The sequence below is a fragment of the Lathyrus oleraceus genome, chromosome 5 (assembly GCF_024323335.1).
Source record: "Lathyrus oleraceus cultivar Zhongwan6 chromosome 5, CAAS_Psat_ZW6_1.0, whole genome shotgun sequence".
Taxonomy (NCBI): domain Eukaryota; kingdom Viridiplantae; phylum Streptophyta; class Magnoliopsida; order Fabales; family Fabaceae; genus Lathyrus; species Lathyrus oleraceus.
The window spans coordinates 168810976-168818194 of NC_066583.1; positions in this window are offsets into that span (position 1 = coordinate 168810976).

Consider the following 7219-nt stretch of genomic DNA (forward strand, 5'->3'; position numbering starts at 1 on the left):
TTCAGATTCTTTGGTCTTTTCGTCAGAACCTGCAAGTGTTATCTCCAAATCTGCAAAATTTTCAACTAGCTTTGACTTTTTAGAGTCAAGCTTATCATCCAATATGACATGTATTGATTCTTCCACAATTTGTGTTTCTGTATTGTATACTTTATAGCCTTTATAACATTATGAGTATCCCAACATAATACACTTTTGTGCTTTAGAGTCAAACTTCTTCAAATTATCTTTAGTATTCAAAATAAAACAAGAACATCCAAAAGGATGAAAATAAGAAATGTTGGGTTTTCTTCCCTTACACAGTTCATAAGGAGTCTTCTCTAGAATAGGTCTGATAGAGATTTTATTTTGAATGTAACACGTTGTATTCACAGCTTCAGCCCAAAAGTGTTTAGCCACATTTGTTTCATTGATCATGGTTCTGGCCATTTCTTGGAGAGTCCTATTCTTCCCTTCTACAACTCCATTTTGTTGTGGAGTTCTAGGACAGGAGAAATCGTGGGATATTCCATTTGAATCAAAAAGCTCTTCAAAAAGTTTATTTTCAAATTTGCCTCCATGATTACTTCTGACTCTGATGATTTTAGAGTCAAATTCATTTTGCACTTTTGAGCAGAAACTAGTGAACACAGAATGTGACTCATTCTTGTGTCTTAAGAATTTTACCCATGTCCAATGACTATAATCATCGACAATAACAAATCTATACTTCTTACCATTGACTGGTGTTGTCTTAACAAGTCCAAAAAGGTCAATGTGTAAAAGTTCCAGAGGCTTAGAGGTAGAAACAAATTTTTTGATTTTGAAGGTTGTTTTAGAAAATTTTCCTTTCTGACATGCTTCACAAAGAGCATCTGAAGAAAACTCCAGCTTAGGCAAACCTCTTACTAACTAAAGTTTATTTAGCTGAGAAATCCTCCTCAAGCTAATGTGACTCAAGCATCTATGCCACACCCGTTTCTCTTCATTTACAGACATTAAACATTTTACATTTTGATCTTTTAAATATGAAAGCTTAATTTTGTAAATGTTATTCTTCCTCTTACCGGTGAAAAGGACTATGCCATTTTTTTTATTAACAGCTTTGCACGGTTTTTTATTAAAGATCATATCATAACCGTTATCACTTAATTGACTTATAGATAACAAGTTATGCATTAATCCTTCAACATAAAGGACATCATAAATAGAGGGAAGAGATCCATTACCAATTGTTCCAGATCCTCTAATTCTTCCTTTTTGATTTCCTCCAAAGCCTACAAAGCCATCATCTTTAAGTTTCAGGTTTTTGAACATATGCTTTCTTCCCGTCATGTGTCGCGAGCATCCAGAGTCCAGGTACCATGATTGGTGTTTTAACTCTGCTGCACAGGATATCTGAAACATACACTATTTTATCTTTTGGTACCCAGAGTCTTTTGGGTCCTTTAGTATTAGTTCTCCCAAAGTTTTTGAAAACTTTGGATTTTAGAGCATTATTAAATTTATGTGTTTGTGCAGGTGTGTAATGATAAGAAAATGGAGATTTAAGTTTGTTTTTAGCAGAAGGTTTTAGATCATCTTCATCATAGTCATATTCAATTCCTCTTTTCTTATTATGAGTAACATCATAGATATAGAAGCCATTTTGCTTCTTTCAAGTCCATTGCTCAGAAATTTCTGAAAAGCCTTTTCATATTTGTATATGATGGTGTCAGAAGTAGGTGGAGCTTTAGAAAGAGTTTCTTCAAGTTTAGAACATTTTTTGGTTGAAAATTCATTCTCTTTTTCAAGTATAAAATTATTTTCTTTAAGTTCATAAACTTTTTTCTCAAGCTTATCACACTCTTCAATGATCTCTTCATGATCCCTTTCTAGGTTCTTGAATTTTTGTCGAAGCTTCTGATATAAGCTCAGAGATTCTGATAAACAGACTTCCAGATCAGAATGAGAAAAATTAGAGAATACCTCTTTAGAGTCAGATGAACTTCCAGAGGTAGTAGCTATGAATGCAATGTTTGCTTGCTCCTCTTCAGAATCAGATTCTGAAGCTTCAAATTCAGAGTAATCCCATGTTTCCATGAGTCCCTTCTTCTTTGCTTTAAAGGAGTTTTTCTTGAAACCTTCCTTTCTGGAGCTGTCTTTCTTGAGCTTTGGACATTTATTTATGTAGTGTCCAGGTTCTTTGCATTCGTAGCAGGTTACCTCCTTGTTACGCCTGCCTCTGGATGTTGAGTCTGGACGATCTCCCTTCTATCTGGGCCTTCTAAAGTTGTTATTTCTTTTTCTCCATGGTTGTTTGATCCTTCTAGAAAGAATAGATAACTCCTCTTCATCATCAGAATCTTAATTCTTAGAGTCATCTTCATCTTCATCTTCAGCTTGAAAAGCTTTGTTCCTTTCTGGTTTCTTCTTTCTGATCTGGATTTTAGAGCTACATATTTGCTTTTCTTATGAGGTTCATCTTCCTCTAGCTCTATCTCATGACTCCTAAGGGAGCTAATGAGTTTTTCAAGGCTTATGTTGTTCATATCTTTATATAACTTCAGAGCAGTAGCCATCGGTCTCCATTTCTTTAGAAGACTTCTGATTATCTTCTTAACATGATATGTTTTAATGTATCCTTTGCCCAGAACCTTGAGTCCTGCAACTAAGGTTTGGAATCTGGAGAACATTACCTCAACAGCTTCATCATCTTCCATTATGAACGCTTTATACTTTTGGATTAAGGTCGGAGCTTTAGTCTCTTTGACTTGACTATTGCCTTCGTGGGTCATCTTCAGGGAATCCAAGATTTCTTTGGTTATTTCCCTGTTGGTGATCTTCTCGGACTCATTGTAGGAGATTGTGTTTAACAAAATAGTTATGGCTTTATGGTGATTCTTGAAATCACGCTTCTGATCATCACTCATTATGCTTCTTGGAATAACGATACCTACAACAGAAATAGGTGGTTTGTAGCCATTTGTGATAATGTCCCATAGATCAGCATCGTAGCCTAAGAAGAAGCTTTCAATTTTGTCCTTCCAATAGTCAAATTTTTCTCCATAAAAAATTGGAGGTTTAGCATTGTAGCTATCTCTTTCATTTGTGTTATCCATTGATGTTTTTTTTACACTAGATCTCTCTACATTGTTAAGTGTTTGATTCAAAAATCGATAATAGAGTCGAAGCTCTGATACCAAATGAAGGTAAAGAAAAATAAGAAAGGGGGGTTTGAATTGTTTTCACAGTAATCAAAAACTTTTGCAACACCACTCACACAAAAGATAAATTCTAACAACACAAGAAATTTATCCTGGTTCGCTTGAAAATCAAAGCTACTCCAGTCCACCCCACCAAGGTGATTTCACCTTCAATAAGGACTTAATCCACTAATCTAAAAAGATTACAACAACGTCTAAGAGTTTAACAATCTCTTAGCCCTCTCAAGTCTACAGACTTTAACAAGTCACTTGAGGAAAATCAACAACTTTAAAGAAATACAAGTGTTTGCTTTAGTGCTTCTAGTTAAGTAGTATAAACACAATTGAGAACAATGATCAATGATCACACTATGAGCAACAAATCTTGTGTGATTACTGAGTTTACAATATGAATATTGAGAGCGTATAGATTGAAGTGTATTATTGAATTCTTGTGTAATTGCTTCGTGTCTTGGTATGATGATAGTGAGGCCTTTATATAGAGCTTGGAGATGATACCGTTGAAGAGAAAATTGATGGAGATATCTTGCCAATTATAGGACTTAATGACATTAATTTTCTTGTCCTTTCCATAGCAGTCTTGGAGTGTAATCAATATTGTCCTTATATAGATTCATACCATACTTAGAATACTTCTTGATTAAGTTTCTGATTTTGATGAGTCAGATGATTTATTGGGCGTAAATCAGAGTGAGCGGGGTTTAGAGTCTTTGAGCAGAGCTTGGATTCTTCAGATAGTTGTTTGATGAGTAGTCTTCGGTGTTAACTTGACTGATCTTCAGATAGAGGTTTTCTGATGTGAAGTCTTCGGAGTCTTCAGATGTAAAGTCTTCAGAGTTTTTAGGTGTATAATCTTCAGAGTCTTTAGATGTACAAATCTTCAGAGTCTTCAGATGGGAAATTCAATGACAAATTTTGTATGTAATTTATTCAAAAGAGTTATTGTCCGAAGTCAGACATGATTTCTTCAATGATGGATCAACTGTTCTGGACTTCGTTATTTGTCAGATATTGTTCTTATCAGATTTATTATTCCTTTGAATCCTGCACACTTAGAGAAATTTGTTAGGGTACCAAATTGTTTCATTCTTTGTTATCATCAAAACTTAGAGATATATTGCAGAACCAAAATCTTGTTCTAACAGTTGGATGATAGCTTGCGTTTTCACTAGTTATATGTCGGTATTAGTTAACAATAACCCAACAAAAGATTTCAAGGTGGGTAAGGTGTTGAAACAAGGTTATCCTCTTGTTTCATTCTTATTCTCAATCGCCGCTGAAGGTCTCACAGGTCTAGTGAAGAAGGTGAAGGTGGCAAGAAACACAAGAAATGTGGGTTTCTAAAACAAAAGCTTTTTCAAAACCAACTCAATAAAACAATAACACGAACAAGAAAAATAACAAAGTTATTTTTATATTGGTTCGCTGTTAACGAAGCTACCTCCAGTCCACCATACCAAGGTGATTTCGCCTTCTCAATAAGGACTTAATCCAATATAACCAAAACCTGATTACAGACACCACAAAGATAAATCGTCTTTGTCTTCTTGAGTCTATCTGACTAAAACCTAGTAAATCAAGGAAAGCACTTAAACAACTTTGAGATTTACAAGTTTGTGTTTACAAAGAATGCTTCTAAGAAAGCATATTAACACAAGTTTAATACAAATAATATATCACACAATAACGAGTAAAACTCCTGTGTGTTTATAAATAATATACATAAAAAATATTTACTATATCAGAGAGTGTGTGTATGTTCAATAGTGTGAGTGGAATGAGCGTTAGCAACTTATTCAATTCTTCCAAGTCTTATGTTTATATGCGGTTAAAAGATCTATTTGAGGGTAGAATTGGAAAAGTAAATTACATTTGTCTCTTTGTGTAATGATTTATATATAGGAGACAAAGTGGTACAATAGTATTGTCCTTAGCCCACAAAATCAACATAGTGGATGGAAGGGTGATCTTGTACTGTGTACTATTTTTCGGATACAAAACATTTTGATCTTATCTTCTAATACTAAGAGGCTTATGATGAAATGATGTTGAAGCATGCTTAGAAGGATTAAGAGACTAGTTGACAGAATCTTCAGAACTTCAGTCTTTAGAGTCTTTACACGGTGCCTCAGAACCTAGTCTTCAGAGTCTCTAGGTCTTGTTCTTCAGAATCTCCAAAACTTGAGTGCATAGTCTTGGAGGCTGACAATACTTCAGAGACTTTTCAATTAGAGTCACGCTCAGAAGCTTTAGCACAAACGTTCATCAGAACCGTTGTCTAAGAGCTTTCTTGAACTTGACAGCATCTTGTAAAACACTTGAATCTCTTCAGTGTCAGAGTGTGTTGATTCCAGAATTTAATGATGTCACGCGTCAATGCTTCAGAGTCAAAACCTGTTAATAAAAGCTACACACTAGATAAAAACCATTAGTGTACAAAATTGATCTCTAAGAAATAATATATTGTTATCATAAAAACTAAAGGCCAGATGCAGAACTAGATCTTGTTCTAACAGAAGGCATTGGAGATACACTTTTTCAAAATCTTCAAAATTCACGAAGGTCCTAAGTTTAATATTCTACAGTATGCAAATGACACTTTATTAATAGGTGAAGGATCTTGGTACAATCTTTGGAGCATCAAAACTATATTGAGAAGTATCGAATTGGTATATGGGTTAAAGGTTAACTTCTACAAAAGCAAGCTTTATGGATGGAATTTAAAAGAGCATTTCCTATAGGCAACATCAAACTTTCTATTATGTAACATTGATAAAGTTCCTTTCCGTTTATTAGGAATTTTGATAGGTGTTAATCCCCAAAGATTAGAGACTTGGAAGCCGGTTATCAACTTCTTCAAAAAAAATCTCTCTACTTTGAAAAGGAAACACCTATACATTGAGGTGTCGCAACGCGAAAAACAACCGGCGGAAAAAAACAGTTTACAGAGCCACCACCGACGCTATTCATCCTATGACGGAAAGGAAGCGCATGACTAACCTAAGAAAGGTAAAGGAACGGTCTTACGACCAGAGATTACAAGGTACGGGAATCGGTTACGCAAGGGGAAGGTATTAGCACCCCTCACGTCCGCCGTACTCGACGGGATCCACGCTCAAAAGAATAGGAAAAGGTTGCTAATAAAACTGCTCAAAGAAATCTGCACAAACTGGAATAATAAAACAGGTGGAAGAAGACGGAGGAAGTGGACTCGGCAGGATGTCGCATCCTGGGCCTACGTAGTTTGTCAGAAACAAACATCAGAGTCAACGTAGTTCGAGGAAATAGGGAACATGCTCGATAGGACATCGCATCCTATGCTTACGTATCTTCTCTATCCAGAGTAAGAATCAGAGCACTCGTAGCTCGGCTAACGCACGCCGAAACAAAACACAAAAAAGGGACGCTGAGACGTCAAAAGAAACACTCAACAGGAAACAAAATGCCAATACATGGACTTACACACGACTCCAAACAAAAGAAAACAAGGAAACAGAATGCCAATACATGGGCTTATATCCGACTCCAAACAAAAGCAAACAAGGAAACAGAATGCCAATACATGGACTTATATCCGACTCCAAACAAACAAACAAGGAAACAGAATGCCAATACATGGACTTATATCCGACTCCAAACAATAACAAACAAGGAAACAGAATGCCAATACGTGGACTTATATCCGACTCCAAACAATAACAAACGCTAACCAGCGAACACCAAAGAAAAAGGTTCTCCGTGCGAACCATAACAAAGTAACCAAATATCCAAAGATGAACCCCAAGTGAGTGACAACCGTCACAAATGAACCCCAAAGATGATAACCATCATCACAAATGAACCCCAAGTGAGTGACAACCGTCACAAATGAACCCCAAAGATGATAACCATCATCACAAATGAACCCCAAGTGAGTGACAACCGTCACAAATGAACCCCAAAGATGATAACCATCATCACAAATGAACCCCGAATGGTAACAGAAGAAATCCACAAGGTATAAACATACCACACACGCACACGCTGAACAAACG